Source organism: Dermochelys coriacea, chromosome 6 (genome assembly GCF_009764565.3).
Source record: "Dermochelys coriacea isolate rDerCor1 chromosome 6, rDerCor1.pri.v4, whole genome shotgun sequence".
Taxonomy (NCBI): domain Eukaryota; kingdom Metazoa; phylum Chordata; order Testudines; family Dermochelyidae; genus Dermochelys; species Dermochelys coriacea.
This window is the reverse complement of record NC_050073.1, coordinates 114379259-114399587: the sequence shown is the minus strand read 5'-3', so window position 1 is coordinate 114399587 and position 20329 is coordinate 114379259. Positions and strand designations below refer to the sequence as shown.

The 20329-nt window shown below is 41.3% G+C and overlaps 1 protein-coding gene across 15 annotated transcripts in view; it reads right to left on the bottom strand.

Annotated features, from left to right (window-relative positions):
- WDR89 (WD repeat domain 89) overlaps positions 1–20329 on the bottom strand; it is a 116857-nt gene that overhangs the window by 45818 nt on the left and 50710 nt on the right. For 8 of the 15 annotated variants that reach the window (XR_006282225.1, XR_006282226.1, XR_006282222.1 and 5 more), the window contains exons 1-3: positions 14993–15135; positions 6198–6303; positions 4641–4816 (exon numbers count right to left, since the gene is read on the bottom strand). The exons of 1 other annotated variant lie outside the window; for it this stretch is intronic. The gene's annotated coding sequence lies outside the window, so the exon portion shown is untranslated. Of the gene's footprint in view, positions 1–3964; positions 4001–4640; positions 4844–6197; positions 6304–14992; positions 15136–20329 lie in introns of those variants that run through there. 6 more of the 15 variants (XM_043516979.1, XM_043516978.1, XR_006282227.1 and 3 more) reach the window with 5 other exon arrangements.

The window sequence follows — 20329 nt, the reverse complement described above, 5'->3', positions numbered from 1 at the left end:
GTCATGTAACATCTGCAAAAATGTTATAATTTGCCAAGTATAATAATCTTGTTTATATGTTTGTATCATGAGTTATAGATATGCATGTTAAAAGAAAAGGAGTACCTGTGGCACCTTAGAGACTAACAAATTTAATTGAGCGTAAGCTTTCGTGAGCTACAGCTCACTTCATCGGATGCATCCGATGAAGTGAGCTATAGCTCACGAAAGCTTACGCTCAAATAAATTTGTTAGTCTCTAAGGTGCCACAGGTACTCCTTTTCTTTTTGCAAATACAGACTAACATGGCTGCTACTCTGAGATATGTATGTATGTCTGTATTTCAAACTTGTGCTATGCTTCTGGGTGATACCCCCTGACAGTTTGGCATCAGCACTGCTTAGCCTGTTTGACGGCTCATCAAGGAGTATCAACAGTACAATTAACCCATTGAAAGGGTCAAAGGCTACACCTTATGACTCAGCAAGGCATGCAGGGGCATGCATATGGATAGAACTCTAAGGCTTTCAGGCCATGTGCTGGGGAGTGTGCGTTTGGAACAAAGGAATTACAAGCTGCATGGCAAAAGACTATAAAAGGCAGCGACATCTTCTCCATTTTGTCTTCATTCCTGCTTCTTACCTCTGGAGTAATCTTTCTACAAATGAAGCTCTGAACAAAGGACTGAATGACCCATCCAAGCTGTGGATGTGTTCCAGAGGGACTTTCAAGCCAGTAAACTCACCAATACTGCTAGGAGCCGGATATGTGGACTTTGAATCTTTGTATGTATGTGACTGCTTTACCATTTAATATCTCTCTTCTTGTTCTTTCTTCCTTATAATAAATCTTTAGTTTTAGATAGCAACGGATTGGCTGGCAGTGTGGTATTTTGAGTAAGATCCAAACCTATACTGACCTGGTAATGTGGCTGACCCTTTGGGATCAGAAGAACATTTTATATATGCGAGCAGAGTTTAAATAATTTCTCACTGTACTGGACCTATGTGCTGACTGGGAGCCAGAGAACTGGAATGCAATAAAGGGGGCTGTGTGATTTCATTTTTCAGCTTCTCAATAACCAGTGTGGGGGATCAAGAGCTCAATTTGTGACTGGTTGGGGAGTTTAACTTCAGAGTTACCCACCAGTCTTGGAAGTATCTGCTCTCCCTTTTGCAGCCTGCCCTGACCATGGCATTTCCAGTAAGGATTGCCCCAGACACACTGGATCACAGTGTCCATACTTGCTTCTTAGTCTATGCAAAAGGCTGGGCTGAGTTGAAGCAAACAGCTCAAGAATTTCCATGAAATTGTCTTGATTGCTAGAGTTATGTATTTCATCATGCCCTGGAAAAGCAATACTAATGCATCCGATGAAGTGAGCTGTAGCTCACGAAAGCTTATGCTCTAATAAATTTGTTAGTCTCTAAGGTGCCACCGGTACTCCTTTTCTTTATGCAGAGCATGGATATCTTTAAGAGTGTTTCCATATGCTGGCAATTTTCAGCTATGGAAGCCTGCCAACTGGAAACAAGTTGATCTGCAACACTTTTCGAACTGCTGCTCCTAAGTTTCAAGTAGTTTTGCCATGAAATGAAAACTGCTGTATGCCTGGAACTGAATGGATGTTGTTTTAACAAACTATGAAAATCTTCCCATTTCTTAAAGCTATGCTCAATGAATGTTCTGTGGTTGAATTGTTCTCCTGGTCCAATTGTGCTTTGAGTAGCAAAGTGATGCCATGGAAAGCAAAAACAGAATCCTCTACAACCGAGTATTCAATAAAGGGGTACAAAGAAAACCAACTACAATTGAAATGTCAACCTTAGGCTGTATCGGTTGTTCCTCTTTGTGCAGTGAAATAAGCTGTGGAGATGTTGTTTTTCCTGTCATGAACAGGTAAACTCTGTTTAACAAAACCTTCTGCCCACGCTGGTGATGTCCGAGCACACAGGACAGCCTGAGATGTGTAGTTGGTAGCCATTGATATATTGGCACAAGGATCATTATCCTGTTTGTTTTTCTGTGTTGAGTGCAGGACAATGTTACCTGAAAATGATCTGTGCAAATGCTTCCTAAAGGATGGTTCTTCACTGTCACAGTTCTCATACTCAGGGGCCTTTCTTTTAAAAAATGATAAAACATTCCTCTGCTGTGGTGGTAGAGGTGCCATTGTACATGGGAAATTTTTTTTTAAATCAGCTTTTAAACATACAAAAATAGTAATAAAATAAAATCTACACTATTCTTTTATTTTTATTAAATTAAATATTATTTAAAGGCAACACAATAATGCCTTTCAATGAAGCAGTGAATTCTTGTGCAATAAATGAAACAAAGATGTATTAAATACTATGAAGCAAAAATAAAACAGTATTTTTTTTCCTTTTTTCTTTCCCCCCAATTACATGGAAGGCTTGGAAATTATTGCTACTTCCTACTCTGATTTGGTTTATGGTAGCACAAGTGAATCAGATGTTAGTGAGTGTATTAGTGGTGAAGTCAAATCATTCTGCAAAATAAAACTGAAGAAACCAAAGGAAAAAATGGTCAGTCAAATCAAACACTATATAAAGCATGACAGCTGTCTGCTTAGCCCTGTTAGATAACCCTGCCTTAAAAAAAAAAAAAAAAAAAAAAAAGACATCCGCGTATATGCACAGAATTCAACAAGGAACTCTTCATGGAGGTATGCTTCAGGGAACAGGCTATCAGACACTGAAGCAATAACTCTGGCTCTCTTTAACAGACACACACTGTGTTATTGCCATTATCTACTCCAGCGATTCTCAAACTTCATTGCACAGCAACCCCCTTCTGACAACAAAAATTACTATACAACTCCAAGAGGAGGGGCCAAAGCCTGAGCCCACCTGAGCTCCACAACCCCAGATGGGGAGGGGGGGGGCAAAAGTTCGAGCCCCACCATCCTGTGCAGCGGACAAGGGAGAGGGGGCCAAAAGCCCAAGCCCAAGGGCTTCAGCTCCAGGTAGGGGGCCTGTAACCTGAGCCCCGCTGTCCAGGGCTAAAGCTGAAGTCTGAGCCCCACTGCCCCGGGATGAAGCCCCTCAGGCTTTGGTTTCGACCAGAGCAGTAGGGCTCAGGCTTCAGCCCTGGGCCTCTGCAAGTCTAACACCATCCCTGATGACCCTATTAAAATGGGGTTGTGACCCACAGTTTGAGAACCTCTGATCTACTCTATTTTAGTCAATTGTTTTTCACTCCACTAAAAATGTATTTTAACATATGCGATTTAGGTTTTTTTTCTCTTTCATTAAGAACAGGGATTTATTTTTCTAATTATTTTGGCATTTACATTTACCAGTCACAATCATGTACATGACTCACTAACATTTGACTCCATCATTACTATAGGTTTCAGAGTAGCAGCCGTGTTAGTCTGTATTCGCAAAAAGAAAAGCAGTACTTGTGGCACCTTAGAGACTAACAAATGTATTAGAGCATAAGCTTTCGTGAGCTACAGCTCACTTCATCGGATGCATCATTACTATAGTATCAGACTTCGAACCATATTTCTTTCTTTCTTTCATTCAAATTTTAAGTTATTTTACAGATGCTTATTTTCAAATTGCATTTTTAATTGTAACCTTCATCTGCACAGTGTCTAAACTTAGGTATTTCATTAATGTTATGACACTCATCTACATTAGATAGTTGCTTTAGTTTTTTTCTTGAAACTGAGCACTGCTAAGGTGAGCACAAGCTAAGTTTACATTCTAGAAGGTTACTACTATTTGATTAAAAAGAAAAGGAGTACTTGTGGCACCTTAGAGACTATCAAATTTATTAGAGCATAAGCTTTCGTGAGCTACAGCTCACTTCATCGGATGCATTTGGTGGAAATTTTTTTTTTGTTTTGTTTTTGTTTTTTTCCACCAAATGCATCCGATGAAGTGAGCTGTAGCTCACGAAAGCTTATGCTCTAATAAATTTGTTAGTCTCTAAGGTGCCACAAGTCCCCCTGTTCTTTTTGCGAATACAGACTAACACGGCTGCTACTCTGAAACCTACTATTTGATTGTATCACTTTAAATAATGAATGACAAAGCAGAAGATGATAAGTGTAATAATGATAATTACTCCAGCCAGGGCAGGTTAGACATTTTAGAACTTACTACTCAAAGAATTAAATTTAAGAGAAAATTATGAAATACACAGACCTGTAAAAAAACTAAAAGAACAGTAATGTAATCCTTAAACTTTGAAAGAATAAAATTACAGAGAGTATATATGCATTGCACATTTTGACAGGAAGTAGCAAGAAGAGACAACAACAAAACAATCCCCTAAACTAGTCTAAAACTATAATAATCTTTAAAAATCGCTGGCCTATTATTGTGTGTGTATGTTTTCAGGCTGTCAGGGCAACAAGCGTTTACACTATAAGAACATGAGTTAGAAGATAGGCACATTATGCGTTCAGAGAGTTTTCTTATTTTTACTCTTCATGTAATTCAAATAAACAAGGTATTATGTTATAAAATGAAGCAGACTCTGCCTGAAGCTGTCTGTGAACTTCAGTGAATACTGAAGTGATGGGCCAAAGAATCAACTGAATATGATGTGCGCTACTTAAATGAATTATTTTTTTAACCAAAGAGACCAAATAATGACACATATCGTTGAAAAAACATACTTACCAGAAAGGATGGAACACCATGTCTAAAAAGCAGAATTCTTCCAACCTCCACCAATGTGTATGTAGACACAGGACTGTTTCAACACAAGAATTGATGCCCTGCGCTAATACACTTCCCACTGAAGTGAAGAGCACCATGAGGTGGTGGCTGTGGATTATGGGATTTGTAGGAACAGGCTGGGAAAATCAGCGAAAAGAATGTTACTGCACAAACGTCACGTTTTAGATACGTGTATTGTTTGTAAAATTATAATGTGGTATGAAACTTGGGGGAGATGGGGTAGGTGCCCTCCTGTCCTCCCTAAATAGTGACTCTGCCTGCCTCCCCCATCCCCAAAACCCTGCAAGATTGTCAGGGCAAAATTTGAAAAAGAGAGAATTATTAAATGTCTCTTCTGCAAAGAAAATTCTTTCTACATAGAAAATTCAACTGTCCTCTGCCAAATTTTTAAACTATTTTTACTCACTGAAGTGTGAAGCATAAGGATTTTAGTCCTGAACTAAGTATACATCTCAATTCAACCTTAACTGGAGTTCCCACTGATGCCTTCATTACATGTGCAAAGAAGATGTCTCAGCATGTCTCATCAATGGAACATGTTATTCTCTAATAAATCCACTTGGTGTCACTAACTGACCATCAGTCAATGAATATTTGAAACACCATCCTCATGAAACTAGAGAATCAAAGCTTTTAAAGTTTAATACAGTAATTTGATAGAAGTAATGCCGAATTATCTCATCATTACAAGAACATGTGAAGAACTACCTTTGGACAATCATGCAATTCTAATCCCCTCACTATTTTACCAGCACACATTACTGTATTAGGAAAATTATCTTCTGTTTTTGGCATTACAATGAAGACTTAAATGAAGTTTTAAACATTTCTGACAACAACATTGCCAACTCTCACAATTTCATCACGAATCTCACCATATTTATTGTTTTTCTTAGAGGTTCAATTCTTGGAATCAAGGGATTACATAGAATCTCAGTTTTCATTAAAAAAGTAAGTTTCTGGCCCTCATTGTTGTGACACAAAGCTTGAAAACATGACCCCAGTATTCCCTAAAAGTTCAGAAATTTGGAAGGCAAATAAACAGCCCAACATTTTTTTAAAATCTCATGATTTTAAGCTACTCTCATGCTTTTCTGGAGGGCCTGAATCAAGAGTTGTAAACATTTAGGGTTGGCATTATCAAGACAATGATTCCAAATCTGAGGACGGGCATCACTATCTCCAAACACAGAAGTCAAGTCACTTGTCACACAACACACACCTGTGTTTGCTCTTCAAAAATCTAGCAAGTTTTAAAGTCTGCACCACACTCCACAACAGATGTCATGCCGAGACACTACCCCTTCTCAAATTAATATAGCACTAGAATTTTGGGCCCCATCGGAGTTCCCAAAGCATGATGGAATTATGTAACACGCAACCTATCTGTTCAGCTGCTCACCTGACTTTGTCTTAAATCCATTATTCTCCTTCTCGGGTTGGTGCATACAGTATACTAACTGTGGAAACTACATAAACTAAAACAAATCCACTTACCTAATACAAGTTTTGAAGAATTTTTATCAGGTTTGCTAGTAATAGACGTGTGTTTTTTGAACAAGTGGTAGTGCTTTCATAACCCATCTGCTTGTCCTTTCAGATCCTGTAAGAAAATCATAATGCTAATTTCTACTATCTCCATCACTTCCATAACAGACATAACCTCATGCTTATTAGATTAGGCTCCTTGATTATCCAAAATCACTAAACGAAAAGGAGTACTTGTGGCACCTTAGAGACTAACAAATTTATTTGAGCATAAGCTTTCGTGAGCTACAGCTCACTTCATCGGATGCATCCGATGAAGTGAGCTGTAGCTCACGAAAGCTTATGCTCAAATAAATGTGTTAGTCTCTAAGGTGCCACAAGTACTCCTTTTCGTTTAGTGAATACAGACTAACACAGCTGCTACTCTGAAACCTGCCAAAAATCACTAGTAGCTGAACCTGCCTATCTGAGGAACAGCCAACACATCTCCCTGTCTAGAAAACAATTTGCTAATTTTAGTTTATTCAGAGGAGTTATAAATAATGAAGGGGACAAGTGACCGATACAGATTGATCTGGATTGCTTGGTTAACCGGGCACAAGTAAACAATGTGTGTTTTAATAGAGTAAATGTATACATCTAGGAACAAAGAGTGCAGGCCATACTTACAGGCTGGGGGACTCTATTCTGGGAAGCAATGACTCTGAAAAAGATTTGGGGTTGTGATGGATAATCAACTGAACATCAGCTCCAAGTGTGACACTATGGCCAAAAGAGCTGATGCATAAACAGGGGAATTTTGAGGAGTAGAGAGGTTATTTTAACTCCGTAGTTGGCACTGGTGAGACCCTGCTGTAAAACTGTGTCCAGTCTAGGACATACAATTCAAAAAAGGATGTTTATAAATTGGAGAGGATTCAGAAAAGAGCCACAAGAATGATTAACGGATTAGAAAACATACCTTATAGAGATATGCTAAACAGATTGAGCTCCTTGAGTCTAACAAAGAAAAGGTTGAAGGGTGACTTGATTAAAATCTACACATATTTACATGATGAAAAAATATTTAATAATGGGCTCTTCAATCTAGCAGAGAAAGTTATAATACAATCCAATGGCTGGAAATTGAAGGTAGACAAATTCAGATTGGAAATAAAGTGTAAATGTTTAAGGATGAGAGTAATTAACCATCAGAACAGTTTCCAAAGGATTGTGGTGGATTCTCCATCACTGCCAATTTTTAAATCAAGAGTGGATGTTTTTCTAAAAAATATACACTAAGAATTATTCTTGGGAAGCTCTATGGCCTGTATTATATAGAAGGTCAGACTGGATGATCATAATGTTCCTTTCAGGCCTTAGAATCTATGACTTTATGAGGTCACTTTGCCAATTTGTGAATTGCTTACCAGTTATAAGGCACTTATTCATTTGTATTTATTCATTCTTGTTGAAAAGCTGTGCAAGAGATTTTGGCAATAACGGACAGATTTGGAAAAAAGAAGAGTGCGATAGTTCTGGCTGTATGAGGGAAGGAGATGGGTGTTCACAATTACAGACACTACAGAAGAATAAAAGAAAACTTTAAGACTTTACATGTCAAAGGAAAGTGCTGCTAAGGCCAAATAAAAAATAAACCATGAATGGTTTCAGCAAATGATGGAGAAGAGGAGCCTTTATTGAACATTTTGTTACAGTATTTTTCTTTAAATTGACTCCCGATGATATGAATAATTTCTAGTGTTGGGATAGTTGAGATCCTACAGTACTTCACTACAGAACCAAGCGGAAGCAACAGCAGATTACAGTAAAATCTATATTTTCTGTAAAATATAGACCTCCCCCAAACATTTACAAATAAGAGTTTATTCCAAGTAGTAACTGAACCAAACTCTAAACTATGACTACAGTCATTCAAACAATGATGGCATAGTAATAACCAGACATTGCATAGTGCATTTTAGTGTCGTAAAGAGATATTGACAGCATTGGCTAGAACTAAAAGCACATGCAGTTCCTAGACAAAATTTTACATGGGCCGAGATCCTCAAATACCTTTGAGGATCTGGGCCACAATGTTTCGACAGCACCGTAGTGCATCCAAGATATTCCAGTATTCAGTAATTCATGTTTTGAGAAGACTTCAAATTATGTTTAATGATGTGGAAAACTGTCCGTGAAGAACTGGTTTTCCTGGTGATCAAACTAATGTCTAAAAAAATCAAAGGCTAGTGCATTAAAATGCCATGTCACTTAACTAGCTTCCGTGATATTTCTGTTGCAATATAATGTATATATTCCATTTTAGGACCCAGTTCATGAAAGAACTTGTGTTTGAGCTCTACTGAGTTCAAATTAAGCAGGTGCTCAAGTGATTTTGTGGATAGCGATGTTTCTTGAATACGGGCCACAAAAACTGCAAGTGCTATATGTTAAAAGTCATATGACAAAATGAAAATCTAAGATTAAAATTAAATTCTTAAAGATAAATTGCTGACAAGCATTATCTTGTTAATTTATAACCTAACACCCTCTTACTCGGACAATTCATTAGTGTTACTTTCTCTACATCTGACACGTGGAAACAGTAAATGATTAGCTTAATTCAACCTCACCTCGATTTTTGACACTGGGAGCACAGGATATAAAAAAAGATCAATAACCACCAGAGAACACTCTCTTCCTGAACTTTGAACTGAACTCAGAATTCCTGAGAAACATCATTCCTCTTTATGTGTAGCAAATAGCTGTGAAACAGACTAAGAAAGTATGTCTTTCATCAATCTATTCTGGCTAGGTCACAGAGGACAGCAGCCTACTACCACTACAGTTAATTAGCTCATGTGGCAAGAGGTCTGTGCTGGGGGTCTAAAGATTGCAATTCTACTCATGACCCATATAGTGGTCAATATGGTTTCTGTTTTTTTCAGTTTGCTTTCTTTAAAACTTAGGAAATTTGTATTATACATATACACACATATATATACAGATGTATATGTATTAAAAGAATGTTACGATTGCAAAATTGAACACGCAAAAGTGAGGAAATGCCAGAATTAAGGTTGCCTGCACAAAGTTAATTTGGCCCCCTTTTGCTTAGGCATTATGACAGTCTTTAATTACATGATCATACTGTTACAGGGTCCTTTGGAAAGTATATACTGAGTCAGGAGCTGACTCAGCCTGAGACTCAAATCCCCACCAATATAAGTTTATTGAGACCAATTAACTGAGCTATGGCTGAGGGGATCATTTCAGAGGGAAGCAACCCTAGCAGCTGGGAGCATATAAATTAATTGAGAGGCAGAAAGCCCGAGAAAGACAGAGATAGTCAGAACTGGCTGTTGCTAGTCCTGTTCCCATCTCCAGAAGCAAGTGGGGAGATGGCTGGGGGGATGGTAAATATATGTAAATAGTACTACAGGGGGTAGCCTGCTTGACCACCACAACAAAACACAATGCTGGTGAAGGATAACTGAAGTGGTGTGACAGACCCCATTTCATTCAATGCACAAGATGGACAGTATTCAGGGAATGAACCAGGATTGTATAATGAAGGAGACTTATCTGTAGGACCTCTACCTCATCTATTGCAGAAGTAGGAAGTTATGCAGCAATTGAGGCAGGGGATTATGCAGGAAATGAGGCTTCTTTAACCACCACTCTGAAGAACTGGATTCTATCCCTGCCTCTGTCACAGAGTTCCTGTTAGCGGTGAGATTCTGGGCAAGTCGCATAAACCAAAATATTCACAGGTGGCCATTAACTGTGTTCCTCATTTTCTGCGTACCCAATATGAGATACCTGGGGATTCATTTTCAGAAGTGCTTAGCATTCTCAATTGCAACTCAATGGGACCTGTAGTCTGAACATATAAAGGCCTATAAAACTTTTATCACCCTTGACAATTTTGGACTTCACTCCCCATGTGTAAAATGGGGATAATACATACATACCACCTTACTTCCCATGGATATTGTGAAGAAATTAATTCATGTTTGTGAAGCATTATCCGCTACTACAGTGATGGGCACCAGAGAAAAGACCATGAGGAAATTAATACTTCTATATCCAATGCAGAGTTTGAATGTTGCAGTAAATAAGGCATGGGATTATACACTTATTGATTCGGATAAAAAGAAATACTGAATTGCTGCTCTCTTAGGGCATGTCTACACTTACCTCCAGAGCCATCAATCCAGCAGGGGTTGATTTATTGCGTCTAGTGAAGACGCAATATATCGACTGCTAAGCACTCTCCCGTCGACTCCGGTATTCCACCGGAGCGAGAGGTGCAGGTGGAGTCGACGGGGGAGCATCAGCAGTCAACTTACCGCAGTGAAGACACCACAGTAAATAGATCTAAGTATGTCGACTTCAGTTACGTTATTCACATAGCTGAAGTTATGTAACTTATATCAATTCTCTGCCCCTCCCCCCCCACCAGAGTAGGCCAGGCCTCAGTGACTACCATCCTTTCTGTGCATTGAATGAGGCAGGGATTCTATGGAAAATTATTATATACTGGTCAGAGATGAGAGACTGATATGGTTTGTTGTTGTTTTTTTTTTTTAAAAGTCACCTATCCAAGTCTAGTGGTAGAGTTATAGATCACTTGGTTTCATATTTTAGAGAAGTATGTGCTGCAGTATGTAGCATGATATGCTACTGCATGTGATTTTATCTAACAGCCAAACAGTTATAAAGGACAAACAGCATGCACTATGATGTAGGTGTCTTCAGAGACATACCATCTTCTAACATTTCTCCAATAATTGTTGCCCATTTGTAACAGAAAATGGCTCAAGTGTTCTCATCAGATGGTTTGATGCAGAATGAGAGTTCACTTTGATGTAAGTCATAACAACTTATGGGGAATTTTAACTAATCAATACTGTTGAAGGAAGAGCCACTAGCCATTCAACCCTATTCTTTCTAGCAAGGCACTATTGACATGGTTGGAATATTCTACAGCTGGACTGTACAGTCTTTGCCCTCCCCTGCCTCTTAAAATTTCAACCAAGTTATTAAAATGTTTAAAATACAGTGTACAAGATAACAGAGTTGTAGCAGCAAATACCAATAGGACTTCAGGATCTTTACTGGTCTAGATGTAGCCTACTAGGTATTAAGTATAGCATGAACTGATGGAAGGTTGGACTGAGTAGCATGCATCTGAATTCAACTGCAAGTCTCACATCTCAAATATAGCTCTGTAGAACATGTCCTTTTCATGGCGTTCTAGGTTTAATGTTATTTCCATAGTGCCTTAAGCATTTAGTACACTTTCACAAACAAAAAGACAGTTCTTTCTCTGAAGAGCTTACCATCTGGAAAATGATGATGCCCCAGAATCTTTTGGACCATCTCATTTGATGCACTGCTACACTCAGAACAAATGACAGGTTTCAGAGTAGCAGCCGTGTTAGTCTGTATTAGCAAAAAGAAAAGGAGTACTTGTGGCACCTTAGAGACTAACAAATTTATTTGAGCATAAGCTTTCATGAGCTACAGCTCACTTTATCGGATGCATTCAGTGGAAAATACAGTGGGGAGATTTATACACACACACACACACACACACACACAGAGAGAACATGAAACAATGGGTTTTATCATACGTGTGTGTGTGTGTATAGTTTTACTTTGTTTAATAATCCATCCACTCCCAGTCTCTATTCCAGCCTAAATTACTTGTATCCAGTACAGGTGGTTCCGCAGTTTCCTTGAGAGCGTGTGGCACAAGCTGTCAGCATAGTCTGTGTGGTATATAGATTGTAATGGATCCCTGATAATGTCACGGCTAACCTGGTGGCTGAACTTTGTGACTTTGTCCTCACCCATAACTATTTCACATTTGGGGACAATTTATACCTTCAAATCAGCGGCACTGCGATGGGTACCCACATGGCCCCACGATATGCCAACATTTTTATTGCTGACTTAGAACAATGCTTCCTCAGCTCTCGTCCCCTAATGCCCCTACACTACTTGCGCTACATTGATGACATTTCATCATCTGGAACCATGGAAAAGAAGCCCTTGAGGAATTCCACCATGATTTCAACAATTTCCATGCCACCATCAACCTCAGCCTGGACCAGTCCACACAAGAGATCCACTTCCTGGACACTACAGTGCTAAAAAGCGATGGTCACATAAACACCACCCTATACCGGAAACCTACTGACCGCTATTCCTACCTACATGCCTCCAGCTTTCACCCAGATCACACCACACGATCCATTGTCTACAGCCAAGCTCTACGATACAACTGCATTTGCTCCAACCCCTCAGAGACAAACGCCTACAAGAGCTCTATCAAGCATTCTTACAACTACAATACCCACCTGCTGAAGTGAAGAAACGGATTGACAGAGCCAGAAGAGTACCCAGAAGTCACCTACTACAGGACAGGCCCAACAAAGAAAATAACAGAACGCCACTAGCCATCACCTTCAGCCCACAACTAAAACCTCTCCAACGCATCATCAAGGATCTGCAACCTATCCTGAAGGAGACCCATCACTCTCACAGATCTTGGGAGACAGGCCAGTCCTTGCTTACAGACAGCCCCCCAACCTGAAGCAAATACTCACCCGCAACCACACAACAGAACCACTAACCCAGGAACCTATCCTTGCAACAAAGCCCGTTGCCAACTCTGTCCACATATCTATTCATAGGACACCATCATAGGGCCTAATCACATCAGCCACGCTATCAGAGGCTCGTTCACCTGCGCATCTACCAATGTGATATATGCCATCATGTGCCAGCAATGCCCCTCTGCCATGTACATTGGCCAAACTGGACAGTCTCTACATAAAAGATTAAATGGACACAAATCAGATGCCAAGAATTATAACATTCACAAACCAGTTGGAGAACGCTTCAATCTCTCTGGTCACTCGATTACAGACCTGAGAGTGGCTATTCTGCAACAAAAAAACTTCAAAAACAGACTCCAACGAGAGACTGCTGAATTGGAATTAATTTGCAAACTGGATACAAGTAACTTAGGCTGGAATAAAGACTGGGAATGGATGGGTCATTACACAAAGTAAAACTATTTCCCCCTGTTATTCCCCCCAACCCCGCACTGTTCCTCAGACGTTCTTGTCAACTGCTGTTAATGGCCCACCTTGATTATCACCACTGAAGGTTTTCTTCCTCCCTTCTGCGCCCCCCCCCCCGGCTCCTGCTGGTAATAGCTCATCTTAAGTGATCACTCTCCTTACAGTGTGTATGATAAAACCCATTGTTTCATTTCTCTGTGTGTGTATATAAATCTCCCCACTGTATTTTCCAATGAATGCATCCAATGAAGTGAGCTGTAGCTCCCGAAAGCTTATGCTCAAATAAATTTGTTAGTCTCTAAGGTGCCACAAGTACTCCTTTTCTTTTTACTCAGAACAAATGTATCCGAGAAATATTTGTGAAATATTATTTGCATTGCTAAAGAAACTCACTACAGATAACTGTGCAAAAAACAGGGACAGACTCTTAAAGGAAGAAATTACAGAAGTAATGGGCCAAGGAGAATAAAATACACCAAAACCTACGTTCATATATAGAACAGCCTATTTAAGGCCAATTCTGCCTTTGCTTCATATTGACTTTGGTCAGAGCAGTATGATACATATGTATTTACAGCTACAGTGTGTCAAACCATAATCACAATTTAAAAAAATTCTCAAAACCTCATTAACAGCAGTAGGGGCTACGCCTTGTACATTCATTTGGAAACTAAAAGTTCACCAGTGCTCAAGGTATTTCTATTTTGTGCCATTTCTTAAATCTGGAACAGAACACCGTACAAGGAAGTTTTGATACTGATAGTACTGTAGAGTTAAATCATGCTTTTCTCCCACTTCAGTATGTGGGGGATCTTGACGATATGAGAGAATAAAGGGAAGCACATTTTTACTGGTATGTTATCAGCAACATGGATGCTATCACAACCAAAGAAATGAGAACCATTTCAACTTAGTTTGGCAGAAAGATGAGAGGTGAAGATGCTCGTGATCAGGATTGTCTTTCTTTTTCAGGGAGCAGCCTCAGCAAGACAGCTCTGAGATTAAATACATTTCTCAATACTTGCCAGGAATGAAATCTCAAAAAACTGCTATCCTACTCTTGACCAACCAGGATATGGAAGGTACCAAGAGGCTGGCCAGTGTCTATACATATGCGAGAAAATCTTGAGCTCCACTTTGTACATGTTGCAATCAAGATATTTTTCTCATGGGGCAACAACAAAAAGTCTGCTCTACGCAGAGATGTGTAATATCCGTAATTTACATCTGATGAGGGAACGGCAGCACCAAGGACTATTCAACATAAATCAAGATGTCAGCACAAGCTGGGCACCGTCCAGTGTGCACGCACTCAGCACAGTCTGTTACTGCTAGGGTCCTGAAACATACTGAACAACCCCCCCCCACCACCACTTCTCCCCCTTTACACACCCGAAACCCCCCGCCCCACACACACACACAGACCCTGCCCCCACAGCCCCTGTCCCAGAACCCCTCCCCCCCCCCACACACACAGACCCTGCCCCCACAGCCCCTGCCCCAGAACCCCTCCCCCACACACAGCCCCTGCCCCAGAACCCCTCCCCCACACACACACACAGCCCCTGCCCCCACAGACCCTGCCCCAGAACCCCTCCCCCACACACAGCCCCTGCCCCAGACAAACCTTGCCCCAGAACGCAGAGAGCCTCCCCCCGGCCCTGTGCCCTTTGCCTCCCCACCATGGCCCTCTCCCCGAACTAGTCCCCCGCTCCTCTCACACACCAGTTCAACTCCCTGCGGCCGCCTCTTCCTCCTCTCCCCAGCCCAGCCCAGCCCAGCCCGCGCCTTCCGCCTCGCTCGCACCCGCGCGCGCGCGCCGGGCCCGGCCTGGCCGGCCCGAGGGAATGACGTCACCGAGAGCCGCCTGCCTCTCGCCCAGGCCCCGCCTAGACATGCGCACGCTGCACGCCTCACCCCCAACCCCGTCCTCATCCGCCGCTCCCCCCACCCGGCTACTGCCCTCAGCCCCGCCCCGCCTAGCCGTCCATTGGCTGTTTTGGCCCTGAGTTTCGGCTTTCACGATTGGGTATCAGCTCGGGAACGCGGGCAGTGGGATTGGTCCGGAAGGAGGCTGGCGGGGAGGGGGGGGGGGCCGCACTGGGCTGTGGGCGGAGCGGGGCGGCCTGACCCCGCCCCCATGGGCGGGGCGGCCAGGCCCTTGGCGGTCACCCCTCCCCCATAGCGGGGTACCCGGAACGTAGGGGCGACCTCTGTGGGCGCGGGGCTGGGCCCCGATCAACCTGCTCCCGGCTCGGGGCGTGTGCGGGAGCAGCAGCGCTGGGGGCGGTGCTCTGAACGGTCCCAGACCACTGGCCCCCCGTCGTCACGGGACACCCAGACAGGCCCAGGTGGGCATTGCCATGACCAGCAATGGGCCCAAAGCCACTATGTACAGACCGGGGGGCAGCGCGAGGCTGTGACAGCGACAGGCCACCCCGACAACCGAGGGGCGCGTTGAGGGTTGCCAGGCAGCCGGTTGTCGACCAGAACCCCTGGCTGAGAAGGGACCCTGGTAGCTCCGGCCAGCACTGCCAAGCGAGCTGTTAAAAGTCCCATCGGCGGTGTCCAGTTCCTAGGTGGGGGAGACACGGGGCTCCACGCACTGTTCCAGCCCCAAGCACCGGCGCCGCACTCCAATGGGCTGGGAAACGCAGCCCGTGGGAGCTGGAGTAGGGCAATGCCTGCAAACGAGAGAAGTGCAAGGAGCCTCCTGGCGGCCCCTATGCGTAGGAGCCGGATGAGGGATGTCAGCTGCTTCCCAGGGGGCGCCTGGCACGGAGGCTAATAGGAAAGCTGCCAGCCCCGCTGCGTGCCGCTGACTGGAGCCGCCACGATCCCTTTTCAACCCAGGTGTTCCAGTTGCAGGCCAGGTGTACATTGCTTTGGCCAGCGATGGGCTAAATCCATCTCATGCAGCCCTAGGCTGCACTACTATGAACAGAGACTGGCCAACCTGTACAGCCCTGACATCCTGTGCTGAACCACTGACAGGCCCAAGTTCATCATGCACAGCCCAGGCCTGCGGTGTTATGAACACAAACAGGCCACAGATCATTAGGTGCGTACCATGCTATGAGTAGTGGCAAGGCACAGGCCACAAGGGAGAGCCCCGGTGTGCGGTAATATGAACAATGACACATCACCATGTACAGCTGTGGCATGCAGTGGTGCAAAGTACAGTTACCAATTTTGGTTAAACGCATTCCTGGAGGTTTCATCACATGATGTAATCTTTAATTAAACATTAATTTTTAATTTCTGGAGACTCCAGGACAATCCTGGAGAGTTGGCATCCACACTGCAAACAGTTACAGATCATCTTGTACAGCCCAGCTGTGCAACAATCTCTTAACAATGATGGCCCAAGACCATCCCATAGAACCTGTGCATGGGGTGCTCAGAACCATGATGGGTCACCATGAACAGCTCAGGCATGCTATGCTGTGAACAGTGACAGGTCATGCTGTACAGAACAGGCATTCAGTGCTATGAACAGCAACGGGCCACCCTGTACAGGCCCAACATGGGGTGCTATGTGTAGTGACAGACCACCTGGTACCAGCTAGGCAAGTGGTACTATGAACAGTGAAGGGCTATGAACAGTAATAGGCCTGGGCCCTTAACATTCCTTTTCCTCTGTAGCTACCCCCATGCAGGTTGGTCTCCTTGCCAACCCCCTATACACTCTCCACCTTTTTCATTCCCATATATAACTACATCTGCAGCCATGGAGACCTTTATGGCTGTTGCTGTGCTGTACATGACAGGGGTGGGGGGGAAGTGAGGTAATATATTTTACTGGACCAACTTCTCTTGGTAAGAGAGACAAACTTACACTGAGCTCTTCTTCAGGTCCTATACTGGTCCAATAAGATATTACCTCATCCACCTTGTCTCTCTAATATCCTGGGCCCAACACTGCTACAACTACACTGCAGTCCCTCAGTCCCATGCAACTATAGCAGGGACACAAGTCATTCCTGCAGCTCCAAAAGCCCAGGCTCCTGCCACTTGAGCTAAAAGAAGATTCTGCAATATTGCAATGAAAAGCTTAAAAACACAAACTCTCAACACTAATAGCAGAAGACAAATCAAAATAATCCAAAATACATATTTTTAAAAACACATGATTTCTAAGGCAACCCCATTATTTTTGGGAGGGAGGTAGGGAGAGCTGCTGCTTTTTCAGTGTTTGTAGTTGATAATACAGCAACATTTACAGAGTAGGGCACAGAATCTCTATGAATTAAATTAAGAATTTTAAAAACAGTGGTGCATTTGAATTTGCACCGCTTCAATTGTATCTGATCTAGATTTTAAGTGGGGACTAAGTTTTCCTTTATAGATGTATGGGATCGAGGCAACAGCCAGTGTCAACAAAAATCATAATATGCCAGTAGTGAGTATGGAAACTTAAAATCAGTGGGATTATAGACTTCAGGATTCAGAGATGTAGAAGATCTCATGAGATCAGGATCTACAACATGTGTGATACATAGAACAGTGCAGGCTTGAGAAATCACAGGGATATTACTTAGGAAATCCAAGTAGGAAGATAGGAGCAGAAAGAAAAGGAGAGTACGTGGTGGAATGAGAGGAGAGTAAGTCTAAGCTTAAGGATAGCCTGAGACAAATATTAACCAAAAAAAAAAAAAAATCAAAACAGCTGTAGGTCATAAAGTGAGCTGTAGCTCACGAAAGCTTATGCTCTAATAAATTTGTTAGTCTCTAAGGTGCCACAAGTACTCCTTTTCTTTTTGCGAATACAGACTAACATGGCTGCTACTCTGAAAGCTGTAGGTCAGTATTTCCTACAACTTTTTGTTATTACATTTTTGCAAATGGGAAGTGGGGTTAAATTTAAACATTCCAGTAATAAAAAAGTAGAAAAGATAACCCAATTTAAAACTCAGAAAAGCCAGAAGAGCAAAAACAGCCTTACATGTACAAATTATATTAGTATAATTAAGTAATTCTCCTTATTTATTTTACAAATACATAAGCTTATAGAAGTTGAAAGAATTTTTAAAATCAAATTTACCTTTTAGCGTTAAAGTTTTTAATTTACATTTTGTTTTTTCCCCCCAACACAGATTAGTGGAAATGACTAACCTTTGATTTATAACTTATTTCTAGTCAGTTTCATGTTCTTTTGCAAAAACTGAATGGTGTTAAATATGGGTTACAAATATTGCAAGTGAAAATTTATTTTTAAAATAAAAGTGTTTGTAGGAGGATTTTTTAAAACAGTATAGAAACATTTCCATTAGTTTAGTTGCCACTGCCATTTTTTTTAAACACACGCACACACCCAAAACTTTTGAGTCACATTTGAGCTGACTGTGTAAGTTGTAATGTTTTTCTGAAGTAAAACAAGGTCTTTAGCTAAAGCCAATAATGTGGTCAAGTCACATGGGTAATAACTGTAGAACCACACATAGTAAACACATGACTTGTTCTTCAGTGTCATAAGTTTGTTTGTTTGTTTGTTTGTTTAAAACAACCCTGCTCACATAGGGTAAACAGAAGTTGATATCAGAAGGCCAGAGTACTGACATTTCGATTATCTGTCACTGTAAAGCAAAGCTTAATTTTTGATAACCCTGAGAAGCTGGAGGTGGAGATACTTAATGTTAATAAATGTAAACTTTTATTCATGCTGCAGTATGACCATTAATCTACCCATTTCACATTACAGTGCAGTTACTTTGTTGTCTGGTTATTCTGGCAGCATTATAATTTGTTTTTATGACTACAAGAGTGCATTCTTATCTAGGAACATCCTGTAATATTGTGAGAAACAGTCAACTTTCATTGTAATTCACAATGATGTTAATATCTGTGAACCAAGATTTCAACAGAGATAAATTTATTTCTAAATGGTTTCTTATTAGTGTAATGTATTTGGTATAGCTTTCTGCATTCATGAAAAGTTACAGACAAATATCTTACTTGAGTACAGAAGCCTGCTATCCATGCAGACATCATTATTCGTAGTGACACAGAAGACAGAGTAATTTTTTGTTTTTGTATTTTTTGTTCTGTAATAATTGTTTCATGGGTCAGATTTTTTTCTGAGTTGTGCATTTAAAATCTAATTGTATATAATGTATAAACACAGTACGGCCATGATAAAGACCTAAATGACATGCTTAGTTCTGCAGGGGGTTGGACTAGATGACCTCCTGAGGTCCCTTCCAACCCTGATATTCTAAGATTCTATGATATAACAGCCTTTCAAAATTGCTATGAAAATGTACAAGCTCAAACACAAAATGTACTCTGCTGCCTTTGACTATGATTGATCATGAAATGCTAATGATGTTTTACTAATTTCAGGTGAGCGGGCAAGAGGAATTTGTTCCTAATATAAAAATGCTATGGAAACAGACATACGCTGTCAAAGGGCCTGCAAATCAAATCTAGGTGGGTGGACATCTATTAAAGTCAATAGGATGCTGCACAGGTGCAAGAGTGCCCACCTTACTCTGATTGCAGGATCAGGGCCTAAGTAATTAATTATGCAACAACTAGAAGACTGAGTGAAATCCTGGCTGCATTGAAATTAGTGGCAAAACTGGCAAAATACTCTAAGGTGTATTTATAGATTGCTGGATGACATCATTTTGAAGACTTTAAAACATGCTACATATATTTTGTGTAACAGCAATGAATTTGATGCAGTTTCTATTGTTGCACTATAAATTGTCAGTTTTGAACTGAGAAATATGTGTAGATTAACAACCATCAACAAACTCGCTGGGATGTTTAGCAATGCTTTTGGCCATATGCTTAACTAATTCCTCTTCTCATTGAAAAAACTGCTTCAAAATCAATTATATCCTCCTACAGATGCAAAGGTGCTATTTAGTTCTCCAATCTCATTCTGAAAAGTATTGTATTAGAAAATACCATTTTCTGAATGAGACGTCTGCTGCGGAGTCAATTTCATTTTTATTGCTAGTTAGATTTACTTTTTTTAAAATATATTGTTCAAGTTAGGAACATATGAATTGACATACTAAATCAGACCAGATTGACAGAGCCAGAAGAGTACCC